Source organism: Phasianus colchicus, chromosome 1, assembly GCF_987193195.1.
Source record: "Phasianus colchicus chromosome 1, bPhaCol1.hap1.1, whole genome shotgun sequence".
NCBI classification, from domain to species: domain Eukaryota; kingdom Metazoa; phylum Chordata; class Aves; order Galliformes; family Phasianidae; genus Phasianus; species Phasianus colchicus.
In genome coordinates this window covers 101,590,365-101,609,157 of record NC_143436.1, presented here as the reverse complement: position 1 = coordinate 101,609,157, position 18,793 = coordinate 101,590,365, and the positions used below count along the sequence as shown (strand labels likewise).

The 18,793-nt window shown below is 35.8% G+C and overlaps 1 long non-coding RNA gene across 2 annotated transcripts; it reads left to right on the top strand.

Annotated features, from left to right (window-relative positions):
- Positions 1-5,056: 5,056 nt before the first annotated feature.
- LOC149919911 (uncharacterized) lies at positions 5,057-18,703 on the top strand. 2 transcript variants are annotated; one of them, XR_016463755.1, is made up of 4 exons: positions 5,057-5,120; positions 9,786-9,890; positions 15,744-15,827; positions 18,323-18,703. It is a non-coding gene; the product is annotated as an uncharacterized LOC149919911 (long non-coding RNA). The 2 variants fall into 2 exon arrangements; XR_016463756.1 differs by lacking the exon at positions 18,323-18,703 and adding an exon at positions 17,178-17,657.
- Positions 18,704-18,793: the final 90 nt, after the last annotated feature.

Genomic DNA, 18,793 nt, shown 5'->3' with positions numbered 1-18,793 from the left:
AGATTGTGAGCCTGAGACGCTCAACTAATGAGTGCCAGGAGAAGTATTACCTGCGTCAGACCCAGGGTATTTAATGGAGTGGATTTCATTGATTAGACATGCAAATTCTCCCTTGTCAGTAGGGGATGTGCGCCCATTATTGCAATAATGAATAAACTGCTGTTTATGAAGATCTTTGCCTGACTATAAATTTTTGATTTTGAGCATGTTTCTCACAAAGTTAAGGAAAAAAATTAAATGTAGCTTTTTATAATAGTTACGAAGAAATACGATTGAGAAAAAAAATATCTCAATGAATTTTTCTCAATGAATTTTCCTATAAGTTAGAGTTGTATATCTGAAATTAAGAAGCACCAGTACTTTACTGGTTCCTCTGAATAAATAAATACAATTTTCAGTGATACATTACTTTCCACAGGCATTTCAATAATGTATGAAACATTGCTGATCATGTGTCAATACAATTACATCTCACACGTAATGAAACAGATAAGGGTTATAACTGAATATTAGTGGAAATAAAATCTGCACAAAGTCCAAACTTGTCCATCTTAGAAGGTAAAGTTCACACAGTAGTCAACAATCAGTTCCAGTTTCCTCAGTGGCAGTTTGCACTGCAGAATTTGCTATATGTATGCACAAGCACACTGATTGAAAAATCAGTGTCCTTAAGTTCTACCATTTGTTAGAAGTAATGTGTACAGTACTCCTAAACACCTGCCAATCAAAAGTGAAAATTGTCAGGGATATCTAGCAAGTATGGATCTAGGAGAGGAATTCCTTGAACTTATAGGAATGACCACACTCTGTCTTTTTTTATTCCAAATTTTCTAAATAAGAGTATTCTTGGCAAACGCAAAGCTTACAGTAAATTATGTTTTATAGTACCTTCAGCTTTTCTCTGACACAAAGTTCGTTGCCCTGAATTCTCACCTGGCATTTTCAGAGGAACACACTTCAAAGCACAGGACTACATTTTCAAAAGTGCTCAGTACTTTAAATGTGAATTTAACCTGCTATGCCCTCTGTGACGTTTGAAAGCAGTTTATGTCATCAGATTAATATAGCCATAATCTGCTGTTTGAGTTCTGAGGAGATTCCAGCCTGTCAGAGAATGACTGGAGCACAGCCAAGTAATCTCTCCTCATTTGCACTCTACACAACGTATCTCTATTCTCTTTGGCTGTTTGTCAGAATCCAAATCCATACTTTTTGTGATGATTTAGAGCTAAAAAATGTGCTGTCATCTACTGCCTTAGATCAGTAATATGGGCTGTAAATTCATAAGGAGAAGAGATTTTGCCTGTGTTCAGTTTCGTTCACGGTTTGGTTTTGGTGTTTTTGGTGTTTTTTTGGTGTTATTTTTACCTATAAAAGCCACTAACAGATTGCATTTTAGATAGTTTGGTTGTGCTTTAAGCAGGCTTTTACTTTAACCTTAATTCTAAAATTTAGTCAATTTCTATGAACTAAAAATCTTAGGCTCCTTTTCCTCCTTGTTTTGAAAGGCAAAAGGAATATCTTGATTAAAAATCCTGTAAAAAAAGCAAGTGGAAAGAATCATAGAATCATAGAATCACCAAAGTTGAGAAAGATCTGCAAGAACATTCAGTCTAATCATCTATTTGCATCATCCTGCTCATAGTAGGACCTCTTGATTATCCTGAGAGTGTAAAAGCACCAATTATAAGCTCTTCTCATGAGATCCTAGTTGCCTCCCCAGGCAGATGTTCAAAGCTGAACTATGTCCTCTGGTATATGTCTGTTAGCTCTGTGACCCTACTGAGGTGAGCATCTCTGCACTAACTTAGAAATTCAGGAAGAATAGTAGAAAGATTTAAAGTTTTGAGTTTGGTAGTAAATATTTGAGAATAAGATACATTATTTTCATTTCTTGTATTACTAATCCATAATAAAACCATGTATTACCATTAACAAGCTTTCAAAAGGATAAACAGAAATGCCTTTTTCCTAACATGCACTTAAAAATAATTCACTGCAACTCCAACAGAGGATCAAACTGACTCATCTGTGTGCACAGTTGCTAATGCATAAAATCAGATAACCAACATGTCATATAGAACTAACTCATTTTTCAAGAGACATGGTATATGTCTTGTGTTTTTTATTAAATTTGTTCAAGAGTTGTATACTAAAATGCATCAGTGCTCAGTGATTGGCTACATTAAGACTAATCTTGCAAGTTCTTTACCTACTGAAGCTTTGGTTATAGGTTTTTCTCCTTTACATTAAAAATTTCATTTACTTTGAAACATTTAAAAGAGAAAATGTATAGCATGCAACCTTTATGACCTTTTCACTGCAGCTGTATATAATTCTTGCTATTGATGGTCTTCTTTCCTTTGACTGATGATATCAAAACCAATACTAAGTAACGAGGTAGATTTAAATCATGCATCTGCTGTCTTCTCGCGTGAAGCTATTCAATAGCCTTTGTCTAGCATTTCTCTTTCTTCTATAGTTAATGATATTTCTTCCAATGCAAGTTCTGATCTGTCCAATTTTTTTCTGAAATTATGGATCACTTGACCTTGACTTTTCTGTTCCTTGTTTTGGCTGTTTTTACTAGCAAAATGTATACTTCCGTTTTTATTAGATACCTGTTTTTCATTGTTATCTTTCTCACTAGAATTACCATATTCAGCAATGCCCATATTCACAATATGCTGTGTAACTTAAAAACAAAAAAACAAAAAAACAAAAAAAACAAAACAAAACAAAAAAAAACAAACCTCAAGAACAAATGTTCAGTAATGAGTCTCTCGGTTGAAGGTGTAGAAAGCTTACTTTTATGTTCCTACATTTGGTTTTTGCTCACTGGAGGACCAAATTACACCCTGATAAAGACAGTTAAGCTGTAGCTAAGCAATTGGTAGTAGCCACTGTCTGAAAATTAGTGTTGCTTGCTTTTATTATTGATCTTATGATTAACGTGTTATCTTGCTGTGTGAATTGTGATGTCCAAGGTCACATTTTCATCATTTTTGTTTCAGTGCCAGTGAGGCTCAAGGGCATACTTACAGATAGGCATAAACTTATGCGCTCTTCTAAATTAAGGTCTTAGGCTCTGCTTCAGCAATCAGATCTATGCAAATGTTTAGTGTCATTGCCATGGGCACATGGTTCTTTCTACTCACATAAAGTGTGATTAAACATGAAATTCTTTCTGAAAAATGATACCGAAGATACAATGTGCACTTCTGTAAGCAGATAAGAGTTGTTCACAATTCATTAGAACTGATGTGTATAGGCTCAGAAAAAGAGGTATATCTTTGCAGCTATAATGAATAGTTTAAGTGAAAACTTTGTGTAATGAATAGATATATACTTGCTAAATCAGAAATATATTTGAAGAGATTTTTAAAAAATACTTCTAATACATACTCTGACTTCATTCATTTTCTAAAGATGAACAGTTTTAATTATTTGTATGTATGTTATACATACATGCACATACAGAAAACTGTCCCCACACAACCTTTGAGAAGTGTTTTACTACACAACAGTGCAACCGTTAAGAAATTATTCAGTAATGGAAGAGAATTCTATCCTACAGTAGACAGTGTGAAAATAATGGAGCTGTAGCCTCCTCTGCCCTCTCTCTCCAGTATGCACTAAAATTCAAAAGTTCCGCTAGTTTGTCATTCTGTGTTTGCTGAGAAATGTTTTCTTAGTTGTGGTTTGAAATTGCCTGAAGGTGATTTCAAATTCTATACCTTCTAAGTTTAAGCAATGAATACATTGAATTTAGGGTTTATGTGGGAGTATGGAAAAAAATAATGGTAAAAGCAACTTTAACCTAGATCCATTTAAATCTACCTTAACAGACAGATGTTCTTTTCACAGCTGATGAATGCAGATTACACCCTAGGGGATGAGGACAAACAAATCAAAACAACCAAAAGGAAAGTCATAGTGCTAAACACAACAATAAGAAAGATTGCTAAAACTATGGTCTTTTCATTATGGTTTTACTCTTTTTACTCTGATTTAGTAAGAGAGGGGATACAATCCTTCATTAGGTGCAGTAATGGGGATACAGTCCTGAATTCAGAGTTTGTAATAGCCCTGCTTTTTTATTTTAGATGGACCAAGAATGGCCCTTTGATAAAAACAGCACAGAAGAAAGTCTCAAACATAGGAACTTACAGGAACAGCTATAATACTGTCATTAACTATTTGCCTATAGCTCTCCAGTGCCTGGTTGCCCTGTTGCTACTACACCACTGTGCTAGCAGAAAGAATGAAAAAGCTTTTTGGCCTTCACAAGCTGTTCTAAATAAAAATGCTTCTAGTTACAAATACTTCTCTCAGCTACCCAACGCTATAGTAACCTGTTCCACACTTACTCAGTAGCACACCGACCTGTGTGAAAGATTTTTAATTAACCTCTTCTGCTTCTGTTAGAGCATTTTCTTATATAGTTTTGTGTTATTTGTGTGTGTGTGTGTTTTGTGTGATGGCTTCTTTTGCTCTTTAATTTTTTTTTAATATTGGTGGAATAAACATTTTAGCCTGTGATTTTCCGGACAATATGCATAGGTCATTCTCTAAAAATAGTGCCTCCTATTTATTTCCATGGAAGCTACAGCTGATATAAAAAGCACAATAAAACTAGTTGATAGAGCAAATGCTCAGCTATCTTTTTCAACATAGTCACCACCATTAGTTATGCATTTTCAATAGCAATGGACAAGAACCTCTATGTCTCTCTTTGTAGAAATTTACACTAGTGGAGGTGACCCACTGTCACTGTATTCAGTGCTGAAACACACCATGCACCACCTCACTGTACTCACATTCACTGTTTGGTCTCTGTAAATGTTCAGCAAGTGTCAATGAATATCAGTGGGCGCCGCTTGGAGGAATTCAGTGACAGAATTTTGTTTCATGTACACTTCCATGTCAGATGCCATTCTGTCAGACTGCCCCTCTGCTGCCATCTGTCACATAGAAACAAAATGTAATGGAATGTTGGTGGGAAGGTTCAACTTCTACTGACACATCACCAACATTCGCTTCTGATGTCATAATAATAACATGCAATGCAGTACTTTTGGAGCAGCTCTGTATTTTGAACTTAGTGATAACAATTTGACGTACGTAGATTTTACATTATGAAAAGTAATCAGGAAGTGTTAAAATGTTAAGACAATATGTATTTCTTCAGATTATAAATTTGATACTTCTAGATAAGACAAAGGGGAAATATTTGGCTTCACTTTATTGCAATGAGATATTTACAAGATTAAGGTTAATATTATATTTTTTAAATCTGTTTTCTATACTCCATTTTCCAGAATGGCCATAGCCAATTACCGGTTACTACCAAAACCTGCATATTTTTGGTGTGCTGGACCTAACAAACCTGCCTTTCTTTGCTGAACAGCAGCTCAGAAAAATCTGATTGCAGTGTTTGTCCATTACATACCATAGTCAGTTATACATACATTGTATTAATCTCCACGGTAGCAGTATGCCATTAAATAAAAAATACAAAACTTTTTGTTGAATAATATGTTTGAATGTGAAGATGATGTGCATCAGCTTTTTGGTCTCCTGAACTGAACAACACATTTCATTAATGCAAAAACATTAAATCTAATTCCATAGGACAATGGGAAATGATGTAGTAGGATAACGACCCTCTTTTAATTTTCTTATATATATAAACATATAGAAATATTATGATATATTTTTAGGAAAGTATGATAGGATGATTTTGGTAATTTGATTTTCTTTTTCCCACATCAGGATTACTGTCCACTGTGACAGAGTAGAAAAAGAAAGGCAAATAAAAAGGGAAAGGGGTATAGTGCCAATACATAAGAAACAAGTAATTTTCAGTTAATTATTCTAAATATTAAAATTTGTAAATGTTAGAGCTTTTTGGAAGGATAATTAATTTCTAGAACCACAGTTATAATCTTCCACAAAACATCACTGTCAACTCTGTCAGTTTCTATAAATTAAGAACAAATATTGCACAGTAAAATACATTTTGCAAATAAGGGATATCTGAAGCATTTCAAACATCTGCTTTTCAGAATTCTGTGATATTTGACAATGTTCTGCACTTCTCTGCACTACCTTTTGTTGCACATGATCAAGATGATTCTGAGCCTCTTCAGGAAAGCAACAAAAAAGTGAAAGTTAATTTGAAGTAAATCATGTTTCCTTTCCAGATCAAATCAAATTTAATACTTTGACAACAACAAAATGACAGGATTTATATTAACCATTATATGGATCTGGGTCACCACTTTTACTTGCAGGGCTTGCAGGCTCTAGTATAGGAGAACTTAGAAAATTGTACTATGCAATCATTTTCGAGTGATGGATGACAATATCCTTTGAATATTAGTGTTGTTATTTCATACAATTTCTTATATCATTTCTTGTATATATACAGCATCGTATATATACAATCTTATACAACAGGAAAGAATAAAGAAGTAGATTAATAGCAGTTCAGCACATATAAACCCACAACATTAAGTACACAGCAGGTAATATGTCAAGAGCTAACTGGAAGTAAGGTGACCAGGAAGTATTATATACATTAGGAATAGGTGAACTGGGGCTCTCTCAAGTAGCTCAGTACCAAGTAAAAAGGTAAGGCTGAACAGCCTAGATGCAAAGTATCTGATAATTTATAGTCTATAAACTTATGTGATTCTCTGTGTAATATGAGCCAGCAGTGTGCCCTTGCGGCTCGGAAGGCAAATGCTATCCTAGGCTCCATCAAAAGAGGGGTGGCCAGCAGGGACAGGGAGGTGATTGTCCCCCTCTACTCTGCTCTTGTGAGGCCCCATCTGGAATACTGCGTCCAAGTGTGGAGCCCCCAGTACAAAAAAGACAGGGACCTGTTGGAGAGGGTCCACGAAGATGATCAGGGGACTGGAGCACCTCCCCTATGAAGACAGGCTGAGGGAGCTGGGCTTGTTCAGCCTGGAGAAGAGAAGGCTGCAGGGTGACCTCATTGCAGCATTTTAATACCTAAAGGGAGCCTACAAACAGGAGGGGAATCAACTCTTTGAAAGGGTTGATAACTGCAGGACAAGGGGAAACGGTTCTAAGTTGAGGGAGGGGAGATTTAGGTTGGATGTCAGGGGAAAATTCTTTACAGAGAGAGAGTTGTGAGGTACTGGAACAGGCTGCCCAGAGAGGTTGTGGATGCCCCGTCCCGTCCCTGGAAGTGTTCAAGGCCAGTTTGGATGGGGTCCTGGGCAGCCTGGTCAAGTATTGAATGAGGAGGTTGATGGCCCTGAATGTGGCAAGGGGGTTGGAGATTCATGATTTTTGAGGTCCCTTCCAACCCTGGCCATTCTGTGATTCTGTGATTCTGTGTAGATTTAGATTAGCTCCATATTAGTGCTTAAGACAATAAAAGAAAGGTCTGGCATGATAAAGTGTTACTCTGACCTTGTAATTTGTTAACGTTCATGTCTTGAACCATTTCAGAACTGAGCAATTATTGGAAACCTTCTGCCTCAGCAGTTTAAAATTCCCCATTGCCCTGCTTGTTAAAGTAGTTGTTTAAAAAAAAAAAAAATCTTTCCTCTTTGCAATGTCACTGACTGTCACCAATGTGCATGCATCATATCACCGTATTAGATATGATGCTTATCATATCTACTGCTTTGTTACTTATTTACGCAGTGCATTACAACATTAAATTAAGTAATCTTTGTTTTGTTCACTGCACTGAGTCTGCTTGGGCTAGAGTTAACTTACTTCATAGTAGTCTGTGCTTTGTATTTATGGCTAGCCCAGGTAATTCATGATAATACTGGTAATTACATTTTTACATTATACATATTTATATATATATATATATATTTTTTTTTTTTTTATATGTATATACAATATACATATATTTATAATACATTAATTACATGATAATACTGTTCATAAGAGCTTGCGCAGTATCAGTGAAGATATACTCTTTTCCCTTCTTAATACCCCAGTTGCTGGGGATAGGAAAGAACACTAGGCAAATATACAGCCAGGACAGCTGACACAAAATGTCCAGAGGGGTATTCCATGTTGTACAATATCATGCTTAACATTAAGATCTAGGTGTCAGTCTTTACGAGGCAGTCATTTCTTGGAGAATAACTGAGTACTGATCTGCTTGTGGGAGGTGGTGAATGATTGCCCTTCCATCACTTGTTTTTTTTTACCCTTTTTCCTTCATCTATTAAACTGCCATTACCTCAGCCCATTAGTTTTCTTGCTTTTGTTCTCATTTTCTCCTACATCCCTTGGGGCCGAGGGAAGGAAATGTGTGAGTGGCTGTGTGGCTGCTGGCTAGTCAGTCAATATCTAGTACTGTAAAAACAGCAAAGATGACATTCATTTCAAGAGAAACACAATGAGAAAAGGAAATTGTGATATAGTTCTCATTCTTCATCAAGTCAGGATAATCCAAATTCTGTTGAAGGCTTAGCAAACACCTTAACTTGCGGATCATTACTAGACTTGTATTTTAAAAATAAAGTAATATATCTGTATTTTTTAAGTGACACAGGGCTTGCACAACTTTGTTGGGCCAATGATGCCTCTATGCAAGTAATTTCAATAGAATGCTCTCTCAATAGGAGATGCCACTGAGCATGCAGAAGCCTGGCAATTCCTAAGCTTGGTAACTTGAGTAGACCTCTTCTGCAGCCTCTATAGTCTAATATGCTGTTCTTTAGATACAGAGGTTGTAAATTGCCCACTCAGCAGAAGCTACACTGAAGATGAGAGTTTTAAGTAGAGAGTATGGTGTCCTTAGCCTTGTTATTAGCCTTCCTAATGATACCTTTAATGTTTGTTAATGATGCCTCCAGGATATTTTTCCTGTGTTATAACTGCTACTTTCAGCTTCAGCATCTTGTAGCCATCTTTCAGATTTTGTTCCCATTGATGTAAGATCTCATATTTATCTTCCATCTTTTCATCTATTAACCCAGGCTTGAGAGATCCTTCTAGATTTCCTTGTCATTAGTGGATCTAACAATGTCCCAAAGCTTAACCTCAGCAGCAAACATGGAGATTTCACTGGTTGCTCCTTGTTTTAGGTCACTGCTGAAGAAGCTGGCTTAAAATAGTTCTAGCATGAGTCCTTAATAGATTCTTTTACAGACTTCTCTCTACACTGAAAACTCTCTGCAGTGGAAAAAAAAAAGAAAAAAAAAAAAAAAGTGGCTATTGATCCCTATTTCCAGCACTCCAGCACCCATTTTCAAAATATTCTTAACTTAAATGCTATTCACATGTGAGTCAAAATGGCATACATGTTCTGTTCATCTAAAAATATTGATATTAAAAAATATCAAAGGTAAATACTTATATACTTTTTCTCTTATGCTTAAAGATTTTTGACAAAAACCTCTTTTGTTTCCTTGATCTGTTCTTGTTTATCCTAGTTTCCATCTGGATTACCTTTTTCTTGAAGATTTCTCGCATGTCCTTCCAACTTGCTCCATAAATCTAAATTACACTTTGATAGAATATCTCCTAATTCTCATAATTCCATTCTTACTGAAAGTTCTACACTTTTAGAGGATGCTATTTATTTGAAATACAGTGAAAAATAACATTTTATTTTATTTGGTCTGTCTTCTTCTCTATGACTTTTAAATAAACAAATATATTCTGTACTTTCCTTACAACAGAATGCTATTAACTATCACACCTTCACTGTTTTTCATGTTTAGGAAATAGTTCAGAAGTCATTTTCAAACAAAAATCTATGTATTTATTTTATTTATTAGGCAGGAAAAAAGCAAGAATATGCATGTTGGAATGAGCAAGATTTCAAAGCCCTCAAATGAAACTGTAAGCATGCCGAGGAAATTCAGAGGTTTACTACAGTGCAGGTAAATATTTTATTTGAGAAGTAAGAAAAAAATGAAATTTACATTAACTAAATACATTTTTCCTACCTGTTCTCTTAAGAGTAGTCATCTATCATGATTATTCTTTTTACTTCTGGAAATGAAAAATAGAAACTAGGTGTTAATACTTTTTATAAAAGATAGTGAATTCCACTAACTCAGTAAAGATTATGGATATTGTGTCTAAATTGCCCTGTCACCCCAAATCTCTAAGAACTAGATCTACAGATACATGTTTCTTCAGAGCGGTGTTTTGGAGCCCAGCCTCTATCAGGCTACCCTGAAGTCTTTTTATCTCCCAGGGAATAATGTGAAATTTACATTTTATTTTTTTTTTTCAGTTGGTAATAATAGGAAAACCTTATGTTATAGCTGTATCCTGAAAATAATGCCTCAGAATGTATGTATGCATCAACTTAATTTCTGAATATTAATTCATGGCTGATTGATTTGTGACTAAAAATATTTAATTTTCCATTCATAATTTAAAGAATTGACAGCGGTATGAGAATAGGAATCACATTCATTTTTATCAACAGAATTGAAAGTTTTGTTTTTCTTCTGTAATTTTAGATGTAAATTTATCACTCATATGTGTGAATGAAGAACAGAGATCTCATATCCAATTACAGGACTAAAAACTGGCTAGTAAGCCAGTAAATTGATTAAAATTGGCTACATAGACAAAGTTGATATTTTTATTGAACTGAATAGAAACATTTCCTACCTGGAAATGCTGAAACATGTATACTTGTATTTTAAGCAATGTAAGAGAGACAAATGCTAACTAGAATGCCAAATATATGCAAACCTTAAATTTCTATCTTGTGGAATTATGGTCATGCATCCAGTTCTCACGTTACTCCTATGTAAAAATCTTGTGCAGTCTGAAATGACATGTGAAATTTTTACGGTGCGTCTATTGGCTGCATTTGGTCGGTTTGTAGCCAGTTTTTTACCTTTTACTGTGTTTCAGAAAGACCTAATAAAACAACTGTATTTCTCATTTCACATGTCTGTTTTCCTACAAAACATATCAAGTCTGTCAAAGTCAATTTATATTTATATGTAAATCCTTTCATGTGGAGTAGTTCTGTGTCTCAGTTGACAGGTTTTCACCATTTTTTCTGTGCTAATTCTGATTTCTAAGGAAGAAGAAATGAGACTGAAAGCCTGTCTTTGATAAAAGCTATGCAATTTAACATATGATTGTTAGTATTTTATATGCCGTTATATCTGATATTTGGTATTTTTCCCCACTTTGAATAGATATTAATATAAAAAACTCATCAATACTTCTAAGTTTTAACAAGTTTTAATGTTTTTTGCCTATTCAGTGTCTTGGGAGAATTTAAATTATTTCAAAAGAGATAGTCTTATTTTTGCAGCACTTACACTGAATGATGATTAACAATATCAGCACAGTGACCAAAATTTGAACTCCTGGTCAGATAGTTCAGCACAGTTTTATGAACCTTTGAGAAAGTAATTACATGCTTAGTTGACCCCATTTTTGAAATTCAAGAGCATCTTTTTCATCCTTCTGCTATCTGTAAATTCCTGTTAAAATAATTATCACCAAAAAAAAATGCACTGTCCATTCTTTATCTTATTTCTCCATCATCTTGTTAAATATCCAATGTGAAAAGTTAATTTGATGTAAGATAAATAGATTACCAGAGAGGTCTAACCCAGATGCCTTTTCACATGTATTTAAAAGCATATAAATTATCTCTGTTCAGTAATCATTTCATGGGTCAAGTATAGAGGACAAGAAAATAAGAATGATCAAATCATTTAGCGATTGAACTTTTGATCTGTTTTATCTTGACTGGGGGCATTTGAAAGATGCATTACAGTTGTTTTTTTTATCATTCCTTTCTTCCAAAACAAGCAATTTGAAAAACATTAAAACAACCCAATAATTGTTGCCTTTCTGACATATTAGATGTAATGTGTGATTATTTCAAAGTATTCTGCACTGAAGTGATTCTACCAATCAAGCTCAGCTTCTACTGAAAAGTTTATCATAGATTTCAAAAGAAAAGGAGCAAAATGAAGGCCAAATCTTTTTGGAATTGATATTGTTACCATCAAAAGTATTTTAAAAACTTTTCAATTCACTTAATAATAGGTGGATTTAGAAAGACTAGATATGCTTACTCTTGAAATACCGAGCATTAGGTATGTTTATTAGTGCTCTTTTACAATTTATCTGGCCTCACTTTTCTCCTCATTTTTTGCACTATTTAGATGAGTGAACTGCAAGGATTTCAGACATCCTCTTCTTCTCTTTGAAGTCATATACACTCTCTCTGACTTGCATATCAGTTTCCTTTTGCTTTGGATAATGTGATCAACCAGAAAAAATATCTGTGAGATGGTAACATGGCATAATAATAGAGGTATTCAAAAGATTTTTTTTTTCAATTGTTTTTCTTTTATAGAATCTCAGTCAGCTAAAAGTGCTATCATATCCATAATACTGCTACACAAGAGTACAAATGTTTCATCAAAACAAAAGTGGACTTTACACAGATTTTCCTGATCACTCCAAAGACTTCTGGACAAGCTATTTTAGTTCTTGTAGTATTTATTATATAGGTTAGAAATATTTATTACTTCTTCCAGAGTTGTAAAAGAAAAGATCGATTTTTGCCTAAGAAAGCCAGAGATTTAGGAAAATTATCTTAAGACTAGGACTTCTAAAGCATCTGAATTTAAGAGAAATAGGATTTACTCCCATTTTTCAAAGTTAATGACCTTCTAAGTACCTTTAGGTAGCTGGTCTGCAAAACAATTCTACAATCTGTGGTCAATAAAATGCTCAATGGTTAAAATCATTATTATGAAATACTGGTGTTGATGCTTTAATTTTTATTTGGACATGGAATTTCCCATTTCTCATGTTCTTCCTTTGAATGATACATATTTTGAAATACATATCAAGAACTACAAGCTAACTAGCATTTACAACCTTGGAAAAGATTGCTGGAGAGGAGGGTGAATTTTTAAGGACAGCTTTTCATTGTACAACATATACCATATTAAAACAAGCATTTTTTTCCTATATGGATTATTTATATATCTTCAAATAGTTTACATAGAATGAAAAGAAGTTAAACTAGCCCATACCTAAGACTTTACTTCAGACCTTTTTCTCGCAGACATGCGAGCATTCCAGTGCTTCTAAGGAAACAAATGCATACTGACAAAAAGCTGTGTGCCTAGTATACAAAAAGGAGACTGTATTTATTTTGTCATTCTGAATAGAAGCTAAGAAAGACAGAGGAGAACCATTCCTCTGCCAATTTAATTTTCCTTTAAGATTTCCATATTGGCCTACAAGGCACAAAACTGTGTGCACAATAACGTTGCTGTAATTGGTTTTATTCATGGGAACTATTAAACTGTGACAAATTTACTGCTGTTTTCAGCTACCACTCCATTATTAATACCCCAGCTTTTACATTAATTTTATCAAAGAAGCAATAATGTTGTCACTATCTCTTGATCCCTTGTTCTTTACCTGCTTATTTTGCCAATCAGCATTTTCAGACAAGTTTTGACTGATTCCTTCTCCTGTGTGGCATATCTGTTTCTGTTTCATCCTATTTAGTTCTCATAAAGAAATTGGCATTGGCATGTTCTTTTCATTACTCAGTTGGTGGCCCATTTTGGAATTTAATTAAATTATGAATTCACAAACCAACATAAAAATAACCTAATGTAATAGTAATGTAAACCCCCTTAGAAGTATTTTGCCAGAGTCTCAGTATGCTCTTCAGATAAAGCAAACATATAACTGCATTCAGTAATCTTTTACCTAATTACTTGGCGCAGCATAAAAAGGCTGCTCTGAAAGGGATGCCTCCTACTTTATTATGTCGGCCCACAAGGTCAGAAGTGGTTGCTGGTGATATGGCAGTAGAGGCTGAACCTTCCCACCAATATTGCATTACATTTTGTGACAGATGGCAGCAGAGGGGCAGTCTGACAGAATGGCATCTGACATGGAAGTGTGGATGAAACAAAGGTGTAAAACTGAATTCCTCTGTGTGGAAAAAATTGCACCCACTGACATTCATCAATACTTGCTAAATGTTTATGGAGATCAAACAGCGGATGGTAGCACAGTGAGGTGGTGGGTGGTGAGCTTTAGCAGCTGCAACAGTGATGTGAATGACCACGTTTCTAACAGCCATGCACAGCTATTATACCTCGAAATGAAGTGTCCACATGAATTGGTGGCTTGCAATCAGGGAATTGTGTCTTCAGTGTGTTGGAAACAATGGTGGCAACACTGGAATATTACAAGTTTGTTCCAAGTAGGCCCTGCAGCGTCTGATGGACTCAGATGTGAACGATCCAAATCATTTATTACAAGTTCTCACATCACTTTTATACCTTCACAGATTTTCTAGCTTTGCCAACCACCCCTACAACTTTCCCATCCACCTTTACATGTCACAGAGCATTCTACAAAGCGCTCTTCAACTGTTCACACAGGCACTTATTTAATCAGAGCCATGAGACATCCTTTCTTCTTCTAGAGGTGTCCTTAGTTCTCATGCTGTTTCTCTTGCTTCACAGCTTCTGCTCAGAACAGTTTTTCTTGTATTCCCACAAAGCCCCATAAATGCTCACACAGGAAAAAAAAAAAAAAAACGTCATATGCATATTTGTCAGGGCCTATTTAACCAATATGAGGCTGAAGGTGAACAGTTTCCTGAATCACATCATTACTGGTGACAAGACATGGTGCCACTACCATGAGCTGTAGTCAAAACATCAGATCATGGACTGGTGACATGAATTTCCCCATCAAATAAAAAGTTGAAGACACAGTCCTAAATGAGTAGTGGTGTGCACTGTCTTCTGAGTTAGGAAAAAAGTGATCCTTCTGAATTTCATGGGACCCAGACAAACCATTTTGGACAATGCTTAAGAACTGAAGGGAGAGCAGTGACCAGCCACCTTCTCTATCTTCATGCCTCAGACATATCTTAACCTAAAGAAGTTCTACATTACCTAGGCCTTTGAGGAGTTGTACTTGTTCCATGACTCTGAAATCAGATTGCTTATTTATTTATTTATTAGTAGTTCAAACTAATGGTTTCAGTGTGAAAATAGAGACATTGTTCTCTCATACCTTTCACTTGACTAAAACATAAGTCTTTCCTAAACTGCTGCTGTTTCTGATCACAGAATCAGGTCACTCATTTGTTGAACGTTTTTATGTCCTGCAGCATAGTAATTTTACCATCCATTGTCCAATTTTTTTTAAATGATATCTTTAATACTGTATGAGATTTTAAAATCTCATGAACTTGTCTAAGGATCTCTTCAGACAAGATACAGCACCCCAGACAACTGAATATTGAACAAGTTCTAAAGTCTCAGTTTTCCTGGAAGTGGATGAAAATAGTGTGTATATAAACACTGTGTGATCCTCTGATTCATCACAACTCCTCTGCAAAGATAAGTCTTGCTGAGCCAAATAAGTTTTAGAAGATATTTATGCCACTTTTAGTCAAGAAGTTTTAAATAATTGATTGCAAAAAGAATCATACATTTTCAACTGCTAAAAATACTGTTAACTAGTAAATGAAATCTATGTTTTTCATTTCATACAAAGTTTTGCACGTGACAGACCACTACCATACATCTTTCTCCTCCTCAATACAAACAGTTGGAAGAGTTTAAGCAATATGTAAGGGTTTTATTTTGAAATACAACATTGCTGGAAGTTGTGTTTTCCTACAAACTCCCTTTTATAATTTTGTTTATGATGTAAAAACAAGCTCATAGTCTGTTTCTGCACTTTCACTGCAGGTCTATTGATTCAGTCCTGAGTTCCTACGTGGAAGTCTACACTGCAAAAGGGACAAATCATCTTGACATCTGAAAACAGCTTCCGTAAGAAAGCCAATTTCCATTTCATTTAGATAGTGAAGTGCAAGTCTGTGTAGGTAACCAAAATAGTTTTGCACAGATTGCTAGCCATTAATAGAATGTCAGGCATTAGGTACGTTTGTGGATATTAGAGGTATTATCAGAACACAACAGTCCCTCCTTTCTGTGTCAGCAGACTTTTCAGTCTGTGCTGAAGAATGAATAAGAAAATAAATGGAGCCCAATAAGGCCATAAATCCTGTGGACCTGCAGATGTAGATGCAATATAAACCAACTAAATTGTGAATCTGTTAGTCTCCTTCCTCAGTGAAGGTCTATTTCTTTGAAAATGGCCTAATCTAAAACATCACTAGCATGCCAATACTAGTACTTCTGAAAAATTACTGATTATCAATATTTAAATAAGTAACTATCTTTCTCTAATTCCGAATATTGTTCATAGAATATTTGCCTTTATAACTTTTTAACTATTTTTAAATCATAGTATAATTGATTACCATAGAGTTCACAACAGGCATGACAAAACAAGAGCTTAGAAAATGGCATGTGACTAATTTCATTAGTTTTCTAATTGCAAATTTTTGCCAACATAATTGAATATTGTAGTTTATTATTTTTATATTAATTGCTTTAGTGATTGATTTCTGTGCTGCAGGCAGCTCATGGCTTGCAGCTATTCACAACTTGCAATACGGTACAAAAAGTCTCTCTGATTTTGTAGTAACACTGCTCCCTCTGTTCCTGAATGGATCACACAATTTCATCAGTTTACTTACATAGCAACTAACCAAATCTAATTTTCAAGAGTCCTATCAATCTGAAGAAGAAATGAAAATGAAAAAATAAACTAAAATGATATCAGTTGAAAAAATATACACCTACTATTTCAGACATGGAAGAAGCAGGAAGACTAATAATTTAATGAGGGATAAGAGAGCAGGAGTGAAGTCACTAGACTTCCGTGTCATTAAAAAACATAGAAATAGGCTGACAGAAGACTCATGAGGTTCAACAGAGCTCAACAACAGCAAATTCTAGAATGACCCTAGGTGCCAGTAGAGGCTGGGAGCTGATCAGTTGGTAGGGATGTCTAATTGCTGTCTTCAGCCATTTAAGTGGTAATTTCAGAGAAGGAGCCATCTCTTTTCAGAAGGGCATAGTGAAAGGCTGAGAAGCAGTAGGCACAAACTGAAGTGAGGAAAGTTCTAGTAAGGCATTAGGAAAGAAAATCACTAAATCACTCTGCACACAATCAAGAGGTTCCGGGGTCCTCCATCTTAGAGATATTCAGAACTTATCTGGATATAGCCCTGAATAAACTAATCAAATTCCAATTAACCCTTGCTTGAGCAGGAAGTCAAACCAGATGATTTTCAGAGGTCCCTTTCAGAATAAATGCTGCTGATATGATTCACGACTAATGGTAAGCTAGTGTTAACACTGTGCTGAAGTCCTCTCATCTAATTTTGAAGATTCACAAATGAGTATGAGAAATCATGGAATGTTAAACTCTTTTTTCATCAGCTTATAGCAGTACAGACTATAAGATGTTAGAGTTGATGAACGAGAGCTCACTTAATTACTATCAGCTCAGCTTCCAGGGCTTGCCTGTTAATTATTGCTACCAGGATATTATTGCCAGCTAGAATTGTTTAGCTCCTTCGTAGCAGTCACAACTGCAATTGGAGACTACCCACGATAAGTTTTGTCCTTGGCTAGGGTGGAACAAATATGAGTACATATGCAACTTGACGATCAGCACATACATGCAAGGTGCTAGTGAAACACTGAATTCTAAGTGACCACAACTTCATTTACTTCTCCTTTGACTCACCTCCTTTGGGCATCAATTCCAAATTTAAAGTGATGATGTTTAGCTTTTACTAATGGTGTACAGTGTCAACAATACGAAGTCAAAGCATAAAAAATACTACAGAGGAATCCAAAGTCAATTTGTACTCAGCTCCTCAGATTTGTGAAAGAAAATGTCTGGTGATGAGCAAGACAGGTTCTAGTATTGTTTCATACAACAGGGATATTTTGGTGAGTTGACATCATATAGCCGCCAGACTCCAATCAGTCCCTATCCCAACCCCTCTCCTCAACAGGACACTGTGTGAAAATAAGACTTGAGATCACAGAATCATAGAATCACAAGGTTGGAAAGGATCTACAAGATCATCCAGTCCAATTGTAGATCCTGTGGGCTGAGATAAAGACAAGAAGATCACTCACCATTTTGGATTTTCCCCAGGATTGCCATCATGTGTAAAATGGGAAAATGGGGAAAATTAATTTATTTTCAATTAAAAATAGATTTGGATGGTGAGAAAGACAAAACTAGAACACCTTTTTCCCAATCCACTTCATCCTAGGCTCATCTTCCTAACTCCAGTCTCCTTCAGGTGGCACAGGAGAAGGGGGAATCAGACCTATTTTCAGCCCCTCAGAGTTGCTCTCTGTCTTTCCTTTCTCCTCACATTTTTTCCCTGCTCCAGTGCAGGTCCTTCGCAGGCAGCAACCTGCTTCTGTGTGGGATCCTCCCCACGTGCTGCTGTTTAGTCCTGGATCCTGCTCCAGCATGGGATCTCTTTCCTCTGCAGCTTCCTTCAGGTGACATGCACGTTCTCCACTTTGAATTCCTCCATGGCTGTAGTGTGGAAATCTGCTTCACTGTGGGTTCTCCGTGGGCTGCTCTCCCCCAGATGGTGCAGGACCACTCCTCACCCTTCTCCCCTCACCCCTCCTAGCCCTGTGCTGCGTCCACTCCCCTACCCAGGCTGTCTCCAGGCACCCCAGGGCGGCTGCTTGGCCCTGCCCTGCCCTGCACTGTGTGGGGCCATTGGAGCCTGCTGGAACTGTCTGTGACGGGTCATAATAACCAATTTTGCATTTCTTTGCTTTTTGCTTTTTTTTGCCTTTTTTTTTTTTTTTTTAAATCTGGGACAGAAACTTTAATATTTCCTTTC